Raw genomic sequence first — 961 nt, 5'->3', positions numbered from 1 at the left:
TTCTGCACCTCATCATGGCTCTGTTTTCAGGCTTTAGAAAATCTAGCCCGTGAAGGGAGACTTTGACCAATCACAGGTCATTTCATTGAGAGAGCGTTCCTATTGGCTGTGCTCCGGTCATCTGACCGGAACTTGACGTTCCTTCACCAGATTTCACAATGGCGTCGGCGTTACAAACGTTCTCATTTTACAGCTAAACCGTGCACTACAAGATGATTCTGAAAACATTTGAGGCGAGGAAATGGGCATTAACGTAACATAATACTGATTCATATTTGATCAGCGCTGCCTAGTTTGACCACTTGGTTGGAGTTCGCGAGTGATTGACAGCCGGCTGTCATAGACAGCAGATCTCAGATCAGCTCTGACTGCTTGTTTTCTTCCAGTCTGTGAAATCTTGCAGATGCCGTTAGGAGCACTGGAGGAGACAGAAGCACATGCTTTTTTTTCAGGTTACCTGTTTCATGTACTACTGTCACGATCTAGCGACCGTGTTATAAAAATAACCTTTTTTAATCATATTTGCTCCAATCTCGCCTACTTCAGCTTTAACAAGCCAAGTTCAAATCAAACCATTTGGGGTTTACTTAATTGGAGCAGATGCAGAGTAACAGAAAGCATCTACGGACCTCTAGTCACGATGACAATGAGCACATCTGTAGGACTATTCTTCTTTTCCACTCTTTCTCTCTGCATGTGTGTTTATTGAGCGCCTAGACAAAGAGCATCAAACCATGCAGGCATGTGTCTGTTCTGTCCTGATAAAGCAAAATGTGTATCTGCAATCTGCCTTGAGTTTAAGTGCCAGCCTTTTCAGTTTTCTACAGGCTTATGACGACAGATCTCTGAAGGAAAATGTACAATGTATAATAGTAACTGGCTTATTTAGGAAAAAAATATTTGTTGAACATGTGTTTATCTCAATGATTTAGGCCCACAACACTATATATTAAACCTATGT

This window comes from Sebastes umbrosus, chromosome 17, assembly GCF_015220745.1.
Source record: "Sebastes umbrosus isolate fSebUmb1 chromosome 17, fSebUmb1.pri, whole genome shotgun sequence".
In the NCBI taxonomy this organism is placed as follows: domain Eukaryota; kingdom Metazoa; phylum Chordata; class Actinopteri; order Perciformes; family Sebastidae; genus Sebastes; species Sebastes umbrosus.
Note: the sequence above shows the minus strand (reverse complement) of the source record.